The sequence below is a fragment of the Cupressus sempervirens genome, chromosome 5 (assembly GCF_028749045.1).
Source record: "Cupressus sempervirens isolate cs-2001-9-10 chromosome 5, ASM2874904v1, whole genome shotgun sequence".
NCBI lineage: Eukaryota > Viridiplantae > Streptophyta > Pinopsida > Cupressales > Cupressaceae > Cupressus > Cupressus sempervirens.
This window is the reverse complement of record NC_143122.1, coordinates 389713540-389733116: the sequence shown is the minus strand read 5'-3', so window position 1 is coordinate 389733116 and position 19577 is coordinate 389713540. Positions and strand designations below refer to the sequence as shown.

The following is a 19577-nucleotide window of genomic DNA, read 5'->3' as shown; positions in this document are numbered from 1 at the left end:
AAATGGTTAAAGAAAGGAAGGTGGTATAAATAGTACACCATGAACTTACCTTCAAGGGTGAAATACTTCATTATGATGTGGCAAATATCTTTCTAGACTCCCGGAAGATCTTCCCTACTAAACCCACCTTGCTTCTTGAGTGGTTCTCACAAGGTTTGAAAATTTGATTGAGGGCATCATAATGTGACGTCTTGCTGGTTTTCTTCCATTTTCTCCCCTCCATGCACAAACCCATATCTTTGGCTATGGCCTCCTCATTGATTTTGAAGGTAAGGCCTCTCACAGCTTCTATCATTCCAAGAAGTAAGAAATTGCTTAGAGACACTCTCATCACGCCCTCCAGTCATGCATTCCATAAATTGCAACAACCTTCCCTCTTCACACAAAACATGGCATTTGCATTAGTTCCGAAGGCTTTTATTCTATTAGGCTCAATACGGAGCTTATTCCCTCCCATGGTAACCAGAAGCAAGCACTTAGCAAAATGTAGAGACAAATAGCTAATTTTTAGCAGCGCAAATTTTAGAATGAAACCCAGAAACAACTTTTTATTGAGGTTGTAGTCTTTAATTTTGTTGCCATAATGACCAAGACGGAAGTACTATCTTGCTAAATGCTCTAACTAGTCGTACACGTGTGAAGAATTCACTTTTCGAACTGGAATGGTACTTAACTTACGTTAATTATTAATTTTATTCTTGGGACCGACGAGATTATAATTACTCGAAATCAAGCTGCGATGATGTAAAATCATTAGTGTGATGCCAATACACACTCGGATTGAGGTTGGGATTGCCTTTCCAACTCATGATTGCAATCATCCAAGTATCTTTTTGAATTATGGAAATTCTAGAGAGAAAAATTTACCCTTAGTACCCTATCTCCTGTGCCACGTAACCATCAAATTGATTTTATGCATGGTTAACAAATACCCATGTGTTCCTCACTCCTTGCGAGATTCCGAGTGTCTTTTGGAAGCTGATTTACCTCCCTCTAGCATCTCAACTCTTCCATCTAAAGCCCAACAGAAGCCATAGAGTCTGCCACCACGTTTCCCTCCTTGTAAATGTGCTCAATTTTATGGATTTGAAATCTTTGTAGGAGGGTAGTGGAGTCTTCAAGTATTGTGCTAACTTTCCACCCAGCATTATTCCCTCTTTAGATGACCTGAATGATACCTTTAGAGTCCCCTTCTATCTCAATATTAGTGATCCCTATGAACATAGTAAATTTAGACCCCACGGTAACGCTATACCCTCAGCCCAGTTAACCATGTGGTCCTTTACAGGTCCAACAAAGGCAGTCATACATCTTCCCTTGTGATCCCTTAGGATACCACCTCCCGCCTGAAGCTCCATTCTGACTGTAGCATTGAAGTTAAGTTTACACCATCCAGGAGGGGGTGGAGACCATTTGGTGTTGGCTCTAGCCACCCTTTTGGTGCTATCAAACCTGTAAAATCCCTAGAGGAGGTACCATTCCTTAGCAAACCCTATATCAACCGAAGAAGGGGGTGAGTCTGGGCATTTCCTTTGACTAGTAGCCACATTCTCCAATAGCAACCTTAGGCCTAAATGAAGGGTGGTTTGGGGGGGTGCTTTCCTCTTCTCTGAGAATCATGTTGTTTCTCTCCTTGAGAATACACCAGCAGATGTGGAGAGGAACAAGTTTCCATAGGATACAGATAAGAGGGTGGTTTGAAGAGGTGCGTCAGTTTAGAAATTGTTTAAGATCCACATCCATAGGCCAAGCAAGTTTCAATTTAGTGAAAGTCTAATGCCAAATGTAAGAGGCAAACTTAATGACTCATAATGGAGAAAAGGTGATTGATGTTCTCTTTTTTGCATATGGCACATCTGTTGGCCAGGCTAAAACCTCGCTTAACAAGGTTATCCTGGGTAAGGACTTTCTGATGGAGGGTCCACCAAAAGAAATTTATTTTAGGGTTAGGTGCGACTCCTAGATTTCACCCCATTCTTGACTAGCACTGGGCATGGTTAAAGTGAGGTCACAAGCCGAACTCGTGGAGAAAATGCCAAAGGTAGTGGGGACCCAAAGAATCCTATCCTCATAGTCAGACTGGGGCATTCTAGTGTGCTACAAATTATCTAACAACTCTTGAGCAGTGATGCACAATCCCTAATTGTTAGCCACAAGTTGGACCAGGTCAATCCACCTCTTGCTCCTAATGTATCCCTCCACTTTTTCCCCCAACCTATGAGTCAATAGATTGCATAGATTAGAGCATTTGATAGTGTCCATGGGGGTTTTGGTGTTCTAGTTGTCCTTCCAGAATCTAATGTTCTGCTCATTCCCAAGGTGCCATTTAAGTCCTTTTTGTAGCAGAGTTTTGCATTTGGTAATATTGTTCCAAATTTTGGAGCCTTGAGGAAGGTTCCCGTCCTTGAATCTCTCCCTAAAGCATCCCCCTTGCATATACTTCGCCCTCATAGTGGTGCACCAATCCTTTGCCCCCATAATCAGCTTCCATCCAATTTTACAATTCAGAGCCCAATTGATATTGCTAATTTTCCTTACCCCCAGCTCTTCGTACTTATAATGAGTGCAGACAGTATCCCAAATAACTAAGGATAGTTTTTGTTTCTCTTTAGTTGCCGACCATAGGAAATTGCATTGTATCCTCTCGAGTTTGTCGGCCATAGTACTTGAAATTTTGAAAAGGGCTAGTAAACCACAATACCCTAAAGAGAAGACTTCAACAACTAAAGTTTACCTACATGGGTGAACACTTCACCTTTCCATCCCGAGAATTATTTTGGGTCCTTGCCAAGATTGTGTCCTAGAATCCAGCTTTGACTTCTTTTACCGTGAGAGGTAAATCAAGATGGGTGAATGGGAGGTCAAAAGGTTAGCAGCCCAAAATTTTAGTGATCTTGTTTTGAATGTCTTTATCCATATTTTAAAAAAAACAAAAATTGTTTTTTTGGAGGTTAATGTTTTGGCCTAACGCAGCAACATACTGATCCAACGGGAGCTTCCATTCTCCTACTTCAACCACAAAGGACTCACCAAAGAAAAAAGCATCGTCCACAAACTGCTGAGTGGTAGAGGGGGCCAAGGTTGAGGTCGGTCTGGTTCCTTTGACTCTCCGCACATCCACCAAATTTTGCATGTTACTGCCTAAGACTTCAGCAATCATAATAAACAAGTAGGAGGAGAGGGAGTACCCCTACCTTAGACCTTTGCTAGGGCCGAAGAACTCTCCCGGTGTGCCATTAACAATAAAATAGTTAACAGTTTCCACACACTCCTTGATTAAGGTGATAAATTTACTACTGAAACCAATACGAGAAAGGACTTTGTCAAGAAAAGACATGTTTACATTATCGTAAGCTTTAGAAATATCAAGTTTGAGAGCCAAACCTGCATTCTTACTCATGTCCATTGAGTGGATGATTTCATGTGTGGAAATCGTAGCATCAAGAATTTGCCTCCCGGTAACAAAACCCTTTTGATTCTTGTTGATGATCTTGTCAAGCAGGGTCTTGATCCTATTAACCATGATTTTGGAGAGGGTTTTCTAGAATGTGGTGAATAGACTTATAGGTCTCAAGTCATTGATGGTCTTAGGCGAATTGTGCTTAGGAATCAAAACAACAACAAAATTATTGTGTTGTCTTTACATTTTTCGATAAAATCTCCAGCAGCTCTAGACACATCCACAGCCACAATGTCCTAGTACTCCTAGTAGAAAGCAGGAGGAAAGTCATCTAGTCCAAGGGATTTGTAAGCATTCATGGTAGAAACCACTATCTTTACTTCTTCACTAGAGACATGCCTAAGAAGTTCATTGTCCTTAGTCATGACCACATTGGATAGGTGCTCAAGGAGCAGATCTTGGAACTTATTAGTATCACTACCCATAGCTAAGTAGAAAGCCTTAAAGAGTTGGTAGCCAGGGAGCCAAGCAACAGTTTGTTATTACAAGTTTCACCCCTTTCATTCTAAAGAGAGTCAATAGTGTTCCTCCTATGATTTGTAGTAGATCGGTGGAAGACAGAGGTATTCCTGTCGTCCTACTTCAGCCATTGCACATGCGATCTCTTCTTCCAATATGTTTCCTCCTTCACCACGAGTTGTTTCCAGTCTCTGCATTTTTATTCTTGGTTTTTACATCCATGGAGCATTGCCCTTGGCCAGCTAGGCTTGGAGGTGGGACAGAGCACTTGAATGATCCTTTTTGGTAGCAAAGATGTCCCCAAAATTATGCTTACTCTTGCCTTTGACCTCACTCTTAATAATCTCCAGTTTAGTATCAACTCTATACATGGCAAAGCCCATGATGGTAGCGTTCCACCATTTTTTGATAATCTCCCTTAAGGAAGGGTAAGAAGACCACATGATTTCATATTTGAACAATGGGTGACCAAGCTCTGAGGAGTCTATCCATCTAAAGATAAGGGATTTGGGGTGAGAGGTTGTACGAGGCAGAGACTTCAGCTGAGATTTGTTGGTTGCTACCCAAGCAGAGGAGGCAAGGAATCTATCCAACCTGACCTAGATCAGATGGAAGCCTTTCCTATTATTGGACCATGTAAAAGGGTTGCCAGCAAGATTTATATCCACCAGATTAAAGTTGTTTATGAAACTAGCTAAATCACCCATGCTATCATTATAGTCAACTAGCCCCCCTGCCTTTTCTGAGGGGTAAAGGGGGGAGTTGAAGTCCCCACACATCAGGTAGTTGTTAGTAGGATTAGACTACAAACAATTTGAGATCTCATCCCATAGAGATTTTATGCCTGCCCTAGTGTTGGGAGCGTACAAATTATAAAGTTGCCAAGAGTACTGATCTTTCTCAAAAGAAACCAAAAGGTAGTTATAGGAAAACAACAGAGGGTACCTTTCACCCTAGTCAAGTTCCAATGGTTGGCAATACCTCCAAAGGCCCCATTGGATTCAGAGTACATGAACAAAGCCCTCGACCAAAGGTTGTTCACTAAAAGAGAAAACTTACTCTACGTCATTTTAACTTCTTAGATTAATAGAATATCCACCTTGTGTTCAAAAATACGTTGTTTGATAACAAACTGCTTCTTAGGCTATTTAGTCCCCTAATATTCCAAGACAAGAAAATTTCTTACCTTTGTGGTTGATATCTAAGATGAGTTGCTTTCCAACAGCAATCTCACTTGCAATGATTTTCTGTCGCTTCACCCTCTCTTTTAGTCTACCTCTTGTGGTGTCTCCTCCCACATCTGGTTTTTCAAGCTTCTTGGCTTTATTCTTCTTCTGTGTCTATCATTCCCCTTCCTCTTCCTTTGTTTTGGCCCTTGCCAGTGTGTCTTTGAACTGCTGCCAATGTTCCTCCTCCTAGGGTAAAACCTAGTTTTGGGGGTTGAGAGTCGTTATCACAAAGATATCTATTATACTAACTAGATCCTTATGGCTTTCCATCTCCTTGGTGACTATAGGGTTTTGCACTACATCCTAAGGACATTCATCCTTAGGGTGTTGAATAACTAGATCTTTAGGGCCTTCCATCCCCTCTGTGACAACAATTTGTTGAATAACTAGTTCTTGAGGGCTTTCCATCTCCTCTTTGGTAACAGGGTGTTGCACTACCGCTTGGTTACTATGAGAACCATCAGAAACTCCATCACCAATAGAAAACAAGGGGGACAGGATTTCTCCTTCCTCCAACAGCGTCTCTACTTCCATTTTGTGGGAGTCTTCATTGCTTGCCACCATTGTGACTTTGTTAGGGGTATCACTAATTTTTGAGCTTTCCCCATTGGTGTTTATCACAATCCCTAGGGAGGTCATTTTCTCCTTTTTTTGTTCCTTTGGTTTGGAAGCATCCACAGTTTGTCCTCTGGTTCTCCATTGTTGGCAAAACATTGTAGCATTTTCAAACACTACCACTTGTATGTGCTTCCCAAACCTTGACTTTAGGATGACAAGTGGGAAGGGTTTTGTTGATGGCCACATTTACACAAAACTGCACAAAGACTAGCCTAGATTTGGACAGGGTAACACCATCCGCAACAAGTCTACAAGCATCTACAGTGTGTCCTCTGGTTCTCCATTGTTGGCAAAACATGGTAGCATTTTCAAACACTAGCACTTGTATGTGCTTCCCAAACCTCGACTTTAGGATGACAGTTGGGAAGGGTTGTGTTGATGACCACATTTACGCAAAACTATGCAAAGACTAGCCTAGATTTGGACAGGGTAACACCATCCACAACAATAAAGTTCCCGAAAGAGTCCCCAATCCACCTATAAATCTGCACATCCTAGAATTCCAGCAATAGGCCCTGAAGTCTAATGCAGACCAGAGCCATGCGCAATAGGTCTTTAGCAGGGTCGAACCTTGGTTTCCATTTGGCCATAGAAAGGGGATGCTTACCATATAGCTAGGACCCCGCTAGGACCATGTAGAGATCTTCAGTAGTCGTAAGACGGGAGAGGAAGAGGCTACTAGGCATGGAAGACATGGTGACACTTCCTATTAGCTTCCACCAGCCTGCAACCTATTTCTTGACCATCTCTATCAAAGACCTAAAGTTTACGAATCTACCCACCACCGCCATATTAAGTTTTGCTATGGTTTTATCCACCATAGAGTTAGGGAACCTTATCTCTGTTCCTTTGTCCGTAGTATTAATATTAACGAGGACTAACTCCATAATGCTCTTAGCACCCCCCACCAATGCAGATTTCCAGCCATTTTTTGTGGGGTATTGAGCTATAGACCCGACAAGCTCCTCCAAGACAACACTCTAGGTCTTTAAGACAACACTCTAGGTCTTTAAGACAACAACAGTCTCCACTGGCCACAACCCTTGGTTAGCCTCAGCGAGCATAGGGTTTAGAGGAAGGGCCCAAAAGCACAAGACCATTGGGCATAGGAGTGGACGACGGATCCTCTCCATCATCAACCATCAAAAGTTTGAAAAAAAAATAGAGCCGGAAACCAATTGCAGAGCAAAATTACCCCCTAACTATTTGTTAAAAAGCTCTTATTTATATTGTTTAAAACAATTGAACGAAAATAATTAAATCAACGACACTTCTATGCTAAAAGTGCAATTGCTTGGATGACATGCCAACTTTATTACAAATTTATTTTATCAACTAATTCTAAAAATTACAATCATGTGACTGCCAATTGAATTGACAATCAAAATATTAAAATTGTCCCTTGTAAAAAGCATGGGTTCCTTTTGCTAAAAATAAAGACAACTAATAGCACGGGCTATAAAAAGCAAATCCCTGCATATGCTTTCTCTTTAAAAATGCCAACAACTAGACATAGTGAAGACTAAAAATATAGACTTTTCTCAAGATGACTTCGATTATTCTACAACTCCACTAAGGTTAACCCTTTGAAAAACCTTGAAAATCTACTCATTCATCCCTCTCTTGCATAGGTGTGTCACTCTTCTATCAATCATGCTTGACTATAGGTATACCAAAATATAACTTTTGTATTGGTGCAAATCTACAATTAGACATATGGCAAAATAACAACAAAATTTCCTCCTTTGTATAGGCATGCAGCATTGTCCAAGCACCCACCCATTCAAGATTTTAAAACACCCAACACTTTTGTTTTGGAATGCACCATTTACCAAGCACTGCCTACACACTAAAGGGAAAAGTTGACTAAACCCAAGCTTCTTCTATTGTTGTGTGCTAGCCTCCTAGCATGCATCAAAGGGGTGTAAAAAAAATTGAACAAGATTATAACTCACTTGTGTGTGTCAATACGTGTAGACTCTTGGTGCACACCAACACTTGGGAGGTTATTTTTTCAAGATTTGACTCACTTGTGAAAGTGTGTACAATTCCTCCGTGGTGTACTAATGAGTCTTGCATTGATTGTAGGCAAAATGATATTATTCCTAAAAGTGCAATATTGCGTTCATATTCTCGAATTAATACATTTGGCTCTCTTTTACCAACCTTCTCAAAAGCTTATTTGCACAAACACGTCCATCATCATAATTTAACTAACTTGAAATTTTGATTGAAATAGGGCTTTTATAATCGACACACTTAAGCACCACCCAAGAAGAGTTTGAAGAAAAAAATTGAAAAGATGAAAGAAGCTCATTTGAACATGCCTACTAATATTCTTTCAAGCACATTTAAGGAGAGAACCTTTGTTCACAAGCATGCACCATTGCTAATAAGTACACCATTACACTAGATTTTTTAAACTTCACACTCTTTATAGGTGCATCTCTGTTAAGAGGTGCATACCGATGCTCTAAGCTACATTTCTTTAAAAGACAATCCTTAAGTGCACGCCAATTCCCTACCATGCACTTGTACTCAAAAAAATTATTTTCTTTGTTATAAAAGTTAATGCTTTTATATTGTTACATTCTACCTTCTAGGTGCACATCAATGCGTTACTTGCCATTCCTTTTTTGTTTTAATTTCTACTCTTGGCTAAGGCTCACGCTACAAGCCAAGCACACATGCTAATACAATAGCAACCACAACTTTTGTTTTTCTTTCCCAAAATGGTGTGCTTGCAATCCCTCCGTGCAACTCTAAATTGTCTTTGCTTCATCCTTTTACTTAGTGCATATACTTCATTGTGCAAATATTTTCCATTCTTCACAACTCATATCAATGCATCCTCTTAGGCCAAATTAACATTTTTCATTTTCTAAGGCTTGTTAAGTAAAGGGTGTGTGCCACCTACTTGGCACACAACATTACTCATGACAAATCATATTAACCCCTTGTATAGGCATGTGTAAGCTTTTCAGCATGCAATTTAAACATGTTATGATAAATTCTTACAGGAGTTCTCTAGAAATTTGGGCATTTCAAATTTAGAAGTTATTTGAGTACACTTAAGGGTGATAGGCCTCTTGCAGGTGGAATTTCGTGATAGAAGATCAACAAAAAGATGACATCCAATGATAGTATTTTTTGTTACGCTCAATAATTTTTTGTTGGTGCTTTTGAATAGGCCACTTCCTTGGCACCTCTTTACAACCTAGGGCCTCTAGAGAACACGAAAATGAACTACAAATTGTGTATTAACTCCTCAAATCCATCTTACTACTGTAGCAACTTCTTCGAAAACTTGACTTTAAAGGATTGCCCGACAGTGGGGACTTAACCAACAAAATGGCTTTGGTATGACTAGGGGCAACATCTCTCCTAACCATTACCCCTATCTAAGAAACCTATGTCTCCTTCTATCCTTTTTCCAAGTGATACCAAGGTTTCTCTGCCTCAACCTATCATTTCTCAGTCTCAAAGAACTGCATCAATCACATCTTTGAGAAATTCTACTCTAAAGCTCTTGTCTTAAGAACTACAAGGAAATGCCCTTCTATGGAAGATTTCTCGGGCTGGTGAAAGAACAATTGACATCATATGGAGGGTCCCACAGTGGATTTCCTCGACCATTGGCTTATTTTAGTTATTAATTCACTAAAGTTGCATGGATATGGATAGAAATACGGATGTGATTGTCTTTTAAGGCCCCCAATATGGATACGGCTGAATAAGACATCAATTAAAAACACATAACACATATTTAGCACAGTTTTCTAAGTTATTAGAGGAGATTTTTATTACTTCAAAAGTAATATAGACACATAAATGCTACATAACTATTTATAAGTTAATTTTAACACTTTACAGTATGTAAATGTAATAGAGTTGCATTAAAAGATGACCCAAAAAATGGGTAAATGAAATATAAAAAACATTTTATTTGTCTTTTTGATTTAGTGCAAGTTTTGTTTAGACCAATTTATTTTTTTAAATAAATTGCATTAATTAATGTTTTTTTATATTAAATTTGGGAAGATTCATGTCATATCTTTAAAAAAGTTCAAATCTCATAGAATTCGATATGGTTGGAACATTAAGTTTTGTCAGGCAGCCATGGGTACAATATTCAATGTGTTTTTGGGCAGTATTGGATACGTGGATACGCGCTCCCAAGGAGGGACAGAGGAGTTTCCAGCATCTCTGTCTTTCACTCCTTCAATTATTTCAAGTATGTTTAGAATAATGTCTTTGGTTCTTTGGAAGAATGGGTTTTGTTCAAGGCTCCTAGTGACCTTGCTAATGTGCAAATCACCTCCATCCCAAATCAGTTGTGCCTACAAAATCTTCAAGGCTCACTTAACCTTGATCAACTGAGTTGGAAAATTAATAAGACTAGATGAGTTCAAAAAGAGTTTCCAAAACTTTGTGCTAGATCCACATATCCAAACCCTTAACTCATAATTCAAACTAATTCTGCACATGGTTCGTGCATGTAGTATATTAATCACAAAGACCTTCCTCAATGATGCTTCAAATGTGGCACATAATTGCTGGTTATTAAGCTTTTTTCGGGCCACCATGCTTTTCACCCCCAAAAAATAGGTCCACATATCTAACAGCCCTGTTGCTAACTCGGTTTGGAAAAAATATGATATTTTTTATAAGTCACTTAATGCAATCCTCTCCTAATGCTATTTTTTTTTCGGGGGGTTAGCTCATAGCACACAGATTCTCCTAGCGGGGTAGTTTGGGGCCCTTTGGAGGTTCCTCATGATTTTCAACATATATTCAATGGTGTCATTCAACAACATTATAACCATTTCTCAAATGTTGAGGATACACTAACAACCTCTCTAAGGATCATGTTGATTACTTGGAACAAGTACATACCCTAGCATGCTCTAATACCCTTAGCATCTCCCAAAGTTCAAGTAAGATTTCAAAGAAAAACATAGTAAACCAACCAAAAGTTGAAGAAGAAAATACGAGGCAAAAAAACTAAGGTAGCTCAAGATTCAACTAATGATGGTTCTCAATGGACTATGGAAGCGATCCTTGCTGAGGCAAATAGACACAGAGAAAAAAATCAAGTCATGCTGACCTTTCTTGTCTTTTACTCAAAATCTTTGTAAATCTTAATGGTGCGGATGTTTGTTTTTGGTGCTCTTTTCGAGTTATCTAAAAGCTCTCCTTTTGTTTCTCTCTTTGCTACCTATTCCATGGATCAAAAAAGACTTATTTATGTTGAGCTATTTTGAATGTGAGGTCACCCTTACTTTGCAAATTGTCAATAAAAAATGAAGTAATAAATCCATAAATATAACAATACTAAGCTAATTTCAAAGACATTATGGTAAATTTTTAATATAAATATGCTTAAAAATTAATCTACTTAATATTAATATATTGAATAAAAAACTAAATTATAAAATAGGACATTATTTACAAATTAAATATAAGAATATTCAATTTTGTTTTAAAAGAAATATAGATAAAAACAAAACATAAAAAGATAAATGATATATCTAAATAGTAAAAATTGTATTTTACTAAAAAAACCTTTGAAAACTATAACTAAAATTTAATAAAAATAATAAACTCATGCCTCGTGTACACCTTGGCATGCACTAGGTGTCAAACAAGAATATTTTCATTTGGCCGTTTTTGCCCTAATCCACTTAGTTGATGTTACTACTACTTTGAGCCACAATGTGCTTCCTATATTGCTAAGGTGTTTGCAATGAAGAAGATCAAGGTTTAGCTCCCAACCTTCATAACTAGACTCCTAAGGCAACAACTTGCACACTTGCAACTTAATAGTTAAACATTAAAACAACTGTCTAGAAAAAAAAAAATTCATAGCATTGTACTTGTACAAAACCAAGGAAGGTTCAAATGATTTTTTTATGGTTTTATAAAGTTGGCCAAGTTTCAAACTTCATGGGTTAAAAACAAAAAACCCTATTAGATAGATAAAGAACATGTTTTGATGGTTGTATTTGTTAACAACTTGAATGTCACCAGGGCCTTGACAAACAAATTTCCACGGCTCAAAAGTATGTCATTGAAACATATGTTCAACATTGTTAAGACACATTGCCAATACCCAAAGCCTCATTAAGAACATATCATAGAGGCATCTTTCAAACTACATGTTAATTTAGCTTCACTGATGCAAATCAAGCTCCAAGAGCTGAGCTATAATGGATTTTGTTATGTACATTTTTAAAGGGTCATCCACCATTGACTAAACTTGTTTCTTAATGGAGTTTTCTATAACTCATATTCAGTGTGCTTTTAAGCATCAATGTTACATCCCTATTTTTGCTTAAAAATAAAATATTCCTTATAATCATTGAGAACTTCATGTGAAGTGAGTTGATTTGGTTAAGTTAATTAATCGTTATGGTTCATGTAAAATGGAGGTATTGGTTATTCATTATAAATTCATGGGATTGGAATAATGGTTAATCATTACCATGGTAAGTCTCTTTTGCAAGAACGCAACGAAGGGGGGAAAGCATTGCTAGTAAAGGAAAGGGAATGTGGGCACCACCTACCATTGAGCTGATAGGTATGGGTCCTAAACCACCTTGGTCAAGGGAAAACTCAGACTAGGCAACAAGGGGATACCAATTCATCACCATGAGCTAAATTGGTTTACGTATTTAATAAGATAATAAAATAATTAAATGGAACAAAACTGTTACCTCTATATATTGGTATGAACTTCAGAGCTTCATGTGATAACTGACATGTCATAAGATAACAATATTGCAGTACCTATATACACTTGTACATGTATGTACATGTATGTACATGTATGTACATGTATATATGTGTTTGTGTGTGTGTGTATAACTTCAAATGAGACACACATGAGCATATACGCCCACTTAAAATAAGATGTATACCCAAGATATGTATGCTTCGAATATCACGTATATATACATATACCTGTGTACATGCATATACGAGTATAGGTAGATATAGGATGGTATCCATATATTAACACCTTGAGAGTGGAATTATTATTTCCACCCTTTGGCTATGTTTTAATAATATTTCGTGTCATCGACACTCTTTATTTTCCCAGTGGCCTATTTGATATGTTTGTTCTTTTCGAAATAGTCACATGTGCTATCAACCTTTTAGAGGCTCTTGAATGTAACTAATGGCATTGCCACCTTTCTTATCATGCTTGTAACTGAGCATGCTCACAAGAGCAAGAAGACAATCTCTCTTTTATAAGATTCATGATATATCAGTGGGGGCATTCGCATATGCTAGCCTTTGGCGATTTCATTTATCTTTGCAAACTTCATTGATATTTTCGTGCTCCATATCCGCAATAGCATTTCATATTACTTTATTGCAAATTTGTTTATACATTGTCGTGCACCATAATTGCAATATAACATTTTCATACTACATAAACTCTACAACAAGATGCACATTATGTATCGTGTTTCTCATTGCTATAGCATTCATATTTCATTAGCCTTTTCCTAGGATTGCAGCTATAGTGTCGTGGGTTTGCACACATGATTACTTAATCAACGTACTCCTCAACTGTGATTCATTTGTACCAGTGTTGCTAGAATCTAGAGGAAAGAAGCCATACCAGGCAATCCAATTTTCATTAGCACTTGAGGGTGATAATACCTCTATTAGGTCGTGCATTCTTTCTAAGTTTTTCTTGCCATTTTGCTATATATTAAAAGACTCTGAAAATTCTAGTTTGGATTTCTTAAGGACTAGCTCCAAACTGAATGCCTTGTTTGCATAAGTTTATTGTATTATGCATGCATAAGGATCAAAGTTAATTATTGCAAAATGTTATAATTGTCCTTTTAGAACTTAAACCAGAATTGGAAGGATCTCTAATCCCGTGCAATACTTATACAGGGGCATCTTCAATATGCCTCTGAGATAAGAGGATCAATGAGTTAAGGAAATTGATAATAAATAACATGAAATCATTATGTAAACATCTGTCATACACCCAAGTTGGGCAGAACGTAATTGATTGTGATAAACAGTGATTGTTCAAGGATATAGACAGCCATATTGAGATTCATCAAGGATGACCAGCAAGGTCCAGATGAAGAGTGTGGGCTGATAGTGAGTGAACAATGAGTTATACCTACAAGATAAGAAGAAGAAATCAGAAATAAAATAAACAGTTAATGAGTTTAAACAAGTACTGTACCCTGAGTCAGCTCATGGTGATCAAGGGGTACTAATCATGTTGTCAAGTCGAGCAGTCTATAATTGGGCACATAGTGTCCATTTAAATCCCTGGCTAGGGTAGGTTTGGTGGCATGCTTGCTGCTATGTGTTGTCCTACATTTTGTCAACACAAAATGGTAAAAGTACGAAATTTTTCTAGTTTAGTTTTGCATTTTTCTGAGTTAGTTCATTATTTAATTAGATAACATTGATCAACCAATCAACTCTAATTGATATAATGAATCCTTTTATTGAAGGCTTTCATTGAGACTTTTTAGTTTTTCTATTTGTTGAGCCTATGCTTGAATTTTGAAGCCTTCAATGTCTTTTTTTCTCATATTTGAGCGTGCGTTTTGTTAGCTTTTGGTATTTTGGTTTGCTCAAATCATTGTTTTTGATTTTCCCTTCGATTCGATCTATCTTAAGGCTTAATCAAAGTTGGCAATTAAAAGATATGATCATTTTAGTGCTCAAAAAATAGACTCTCCAAGTGCAACTACATGATTTAAAAAATCATGTTATATTTTAATGTTGACCTACACTTTTTCAGAAATATAACTTAAAATCACTTTATGTTATGTTTTCAAGTTACTTTATCACTTAAATTTTTCACTTGAAGTACCTATAGAGCACTTAATGTCATATTTTTAAGTTGAGTTGCTTTTTAATTTTTCGCTTAACTGACTATAATAACTATATAGTTTGATTTAATTTTTGAGTTTGAATTCAAAATATCTTAGTAAATATTTATTACTTTTTAAAAGATATTTGCACATTATATATTAAATTATATACTGTGAATGTTATTTTTGACCAAATTTAGTGATATTTCTTAAAAAATCAATTAAACATGTGCTTAATTGATCACTTAAGTTGTACAAACATGTCTTTTAACCCATTTGCATGTAAAATATGCAAATGCTCCTAGAGAATGCGGTTTTTAACTAAAGGCATGTAAATGCCTTTGACTTAAAGTATGCAATAAGCCTTCTAGAGTGAGCAATGCATATTCAAGTTTTCAAAATGTGCAATCACCCTTCTAGAGTGTGTTTTGCACTAAATGGCTTTTCATATTTGCATGTAAAATATGCAATGGTCCTCGAAGAGTGTGTTTTGCACCTTGAGTGCATATGACATAATTTTAAAATGTGTAATAGCACTCCAAGAGTGCGTTTTTGACCAAATGTATATTTTTAAACATGCAACACTCCTCAAGAGTGCATTTGGCATGAAAACGGCAAAAGACATATATTTTAAAACATGTAATCCCTCCTAGAGAATGTGTTTAGCATGTATTTCAAGCATTGGCAAAGATAGAACCCTTTTTTGAAGATTCAAGGTCAAAAAACTTCATGTTTTCTTCCTACAAGAACACATTTTCCATAAAAAATGCTTAGATCTGCCCATATAAAGGCTTGACATCCATCACAAGGGGGCGTTTTTGAATTTGAATGCATGCACATGCATTTGGGGGCCATGATTTTGCATATCCAAGACAAAAATGACTCAGTTTTGCATTTTTGAGCCACGTTTTGATGAAAAACGCCCAAGATTTAGGGCAATTTTGATCATGTTTTGGCTCAAATAGAAGTTGTTTTGAGGCTTTGATCCATATATTTGCTATTGAAGAACATGTTTTTGTCTTTAGATGTCCAAAATGCTTCATACAAGGCAAAAATGCTTCATTTCATGCCTTTTATGAATCATGTTTTTTCTAAAAACGCCCAGAAATTTGGGTTTTTATCCACTTTTTTGCATTTTGGAGTCACATTTTTGCATTTGGGTCCATGTGTATGCATTTGGGGAAGATGGTTTTGCATTCCCAAATTAACATGCATTTTTTAGCCACATTTTTGCAAAAACGATCCAGATTTTTGCATGAAAAGGACACATTTTTGTTAAAACACCCAAATAATGGTATTTCCAACCCATACGCTTGGATTAATAGAGGTCATTTTTGAGTTTTAATGCATGCTATTGCCTTTGGAGAAATGCCCAGAAATTTGGGTTTTTATCCACTCTTTTGCCTTTTGGAGTCATGTTTTTGCATTTGGGTCCATTTATATGCATTTGGTGAAGACATTTTTGCATTCCCAAATAAAAAACGACTCAAATACATGCATTTTTTAGCCACATTTTTGCAAAAAAGACCCAGATTTTTGCATTAAAAGGGCACATTTTTGTTAAATACACCCAAAAAATAGCATTTCCAGCCCATACATTTGGATCAATTGAGGTCATTTTTTAGTTTTAATGTATACTATTGCCTGTGGAGACCATGTTTTTGGCATTCTCATGACAAATTCGATCATTGAATGCTCATTAATCATTCATTATTTCCAAGTGTGGAGGAAGTCAAATAGTTGTTTATAAATCCGGATTTGAGGGAGACTTGGTCTTCAAGTCTATAAAACTTGCCATTTTGGCTCTTTGATCTCCAAGTGAGTGGACGTTTTCAATCTTGCTTACTAATTCATGCTTATCTTTCTATTTTGATGCATATTTTAGCTTGATGTTGCACACTTGTTCATATATATGCCATGAAAAGTGTGTTTTGTCTTTAAATATATGAAAACTCTCATTTTCACACTTGTGAATTTTCCCCAAACTCCAAATTCGAATTTGTGCATGAAAACAACTTGCTTGTTGACATGTTTGAGTCTAAAAAATCAAAGGTACGTGTTTACTTTGTGCTTTTTTTCATTGTTTGTTGGCTTGTTTTCTCATTTTTCTTCTTTTGGAAGAAGTTGCAAGTTCTTTCCCAAGAACTTGATCACATTTCACTTCGCTCCACCTACCACCATTTCATGCAAGTGCATCATTTCATTCCATATCCGTCATTACATGCCATGGCATGTTGCATCTCGTTCTCCACATGCGATTACATGTAATCTCACCCTCCATCTACCTTTACATGCAATCTCATCCTTCATTCCCATTTACACACATTTCCATCTTTCGAACCTAAATGCATGTTCGTTTTACATGTAATTCGCTTTAAGTGTAATGACATCCAAAGAACCCGTTTTCAACTAAAGGGTACACTTATAAAGTCAAAAGTTATCATTTTGCATGCATTCCCATGCACCTAGCCTTCATTCCTCAAGGCATCTTTATAAGAACTCATCCTTTTCCCATACACATTTACATGCCATCCATCTTCCTAAGTCCCATTTTAGCCCACCGCATGTAATTTTAATATCACATCAAATTCATTGCATATGTTCCATGAGTATCTAATCAATACTCCGAATATACTGTTCTTCAGAGATCCATTTTGCCAATATTCTCATGGAGTCAGAATCCATATCTTCCAATAACAGATTCAATCCCATTGAAACTTTCATGTTGCAGCAAGTCAAGATATGCAAGAATTTCTATAAAGAATGAAAACATCCAATAAAGAAGGCATACTTTGAATTAAAGAAGTGGTAATTCATTTGGTCTCCAATTTCCCAATGGTTGTCTGAGAACCTAAGTTCGTGTCCAAAATGCACCAAGCACTTCGCTTCACCAAAAAAAAAAAAAGTTAAAGATGTTGGTGGAAAGTTGTTCCGAATTTACATCCAGACACAGTCAAGGTTTTCAAAGTGTCAGACTCCATAATGTGCAATCTAGAAAGGAGAATTCATGACAACTTGAATGAGAAAAAGCTTGATCACATCAAGTTTTCAAATGACAACAGGCAATCCATCAAAGCGAGTTAGGAGGCTATCAAAAGATGCAACACCATGGTTATTAAGGTGAATGCAGTGGTACAAAATACAGGAATTCCCAATTCCATGATCATCATAGAGTGCAAGGCTTTTGCTGATAGTCTATAGGATTGATTCATTCGGATTAAACAATTTCATCATTCTCTTTAAGTGTTTTACAACTTTGTAGATGCAAAAGATGGATTGCATGTAATTCAATCACATGTAACTCAAATGCATGTAATCGCATGTAATTCGATTGTATGTCCTCATGACATGTAATCTAACAATTTCTCACCTAGTTTGACCAGGTCAAAGTTGGTTGAGTTGCTCCCACTTTTTCCTTCTTTTTCTCAACTCCTTTACCTATATAAAGGAGTGCCCCCTCTTTGTAAAAAATCATCTTTTATTGTATACAAGAGAGCTCTAGAGACATTGTGCAAGCATAGCTTTGATTGTGTAGTGCTATTTGAAAGAAAAGTGAATACAAAGAAACAATTGAAGCTGAACTTTGATTGAGTGCAATTGTGACTTAAGCAAGTTGGAAGCTTTGACCGTGATTTGCATTTGTTATCTTTGATTCATGAGTTCTTGCATTCTTGATAATAGAGTATAAAGAGTTAGGAAGCAATCGGAGCGAAAGCTTTAACTGGGAGCAATTGTGGAGATATATAGACTAGGAACTTTGACTGTAGCTTGTATCTCTTTCTTAATTCACAAAATAGTTAGAATTCTTTACTTCTGGAAGTCTTTGTGCCCCAATAGTAAAAGTTATTCTTATAGCATAAATTAAGACCGGACTTAGAGCCAAACTGGTACACTTTCAGCTAGCCTTTGAGTTAGTGTTAGTTTATCGATATCACCATTTACACCTCTAGATAGAAGTGTAGTTCAAGGTTTCATCTTGCCCATTACTCGCTCCACAAGTAAGTGGATTCTTTTTTGAAAGCTAAGAGGAAAGAATATTGATAATACCCTTTCAAATATCTCAACTTCTTGCTTACTTTGAGTTGATCCAAGGTACAATGAGAAGGGGGAGCCTTCCCTTTAAGGTAGGAGAGACTCTGTCTCACATGTTGTGGTTGGTCATCCTATTTCATGATTGGATTCTACATAAAACTGTCAGTTGCAAAATATCCACCCAACACTATGATAATTAGAGGTTAGGGTTGCTAGAAATTGGATAGATGGGTTGATGGGAAGGACTCCATAGCCTAGTTGGCTACCTAACCAACACTCTAACACCAGGATGCTCAGAGGCAGGTCAGGTGTGTCTCATGCCTAATCGTGGGTAGGGAGGGTCTTTCTCAGTTGAGATTGTGTGGGGATACTTAAGGGTCTATAATTGGGAGGTTAAGCCCCTGACAATGTTTTTTCTCTCCACTAGATGCCAAGACTTGCAAAAGACAAAAATATGATCTGCATTCAAATTATCTTCTTTTTAACAAGTACTTTACTTTTATGTATTGCATTTTCAATTTAAGATATGTTTTTTGGTTAATATTGATAAATTAGTTACACTCTTTCCATGAACTAGGATTCAGTCATTCTGTTATTCTGTTATAACCATTGATCCCTTCCATTTGAATGCATAGAGTAGTTATTATAACTGTTTTTCATGTGAATATGAGAGATAATTGTTTATTTTGTTTTAAAATTAATTGTTTATTTCGAAGTGAGAAAAATTAGCATGTTACATATGAGCTCTGGGTTCAACATAGGGGCTCCTCATTGTCTTGCTTAGAAAATTAAAAATGTAATGCTAAAATGGAAACAAGATGCTCACCTGAATTACTCCTCGAAAGAAACCCCGCCATCCAATATTCTTCTTTTTGATTAAGAACATGCCAAAATTTGATTACTCCTATTGTACTATGC

General features: G+C 36.9%; 1 protein-coding gene across 1 annotated transcript in view; it reads right to left on the bottom strand.

The window, feature by feature from the left end:
* Positions 1 to 19577, bottom strand: part of CCS (copper chaperone for SOD1) — a 154101-nt gene that overhangs the window by 2706 nt on the left and 131818 nt on the right. The gene's annotated exons all lie outside the window — the stretch shown is intronic.